Below are 326 nucleotides of genomic sequence, written 5' to 3' on the forward strand. Positions count from 1 at the left end.
AACACGCGGTGTCTAGCTAACTCTATCATACGTAAGCACGTCCTAAATTACATTAAAGCGGTTAATGGGTACCACAATTTTTGTCAGTGTAATGACAGTTTTTCTTCGTCTACCACTGTGGGATTGCACTACAAGGCTACTTGTTTACACGTCAGGGTATGTAACGGCATTGTATTGAACACTTGTTGTCATTAGAAACGGTTTGATTTAGCCATGGTTTATGCTTCCACACGCGGTGTCTAGCTAACTCTATCATACGTAAGCACGGCGTCAATTCCATTAAAGCGGTTAATGGGTATCACAGTTCTTGTCAGTGTAATGACTGT

Source organism: Plasmopara halstedii (assembly GCF_900000015.1).
Source record: "Plasmopara halstedii genome assembly, contig: Scaffold_658, whole genome shotgun sequence".
NCBI classification, from domain to species: Eukaryota; Oomycota; class Peronosporomycetes; order Peronosporales; family Peronosporaceae; genus Plasmopara; species Plasmopara halstedii.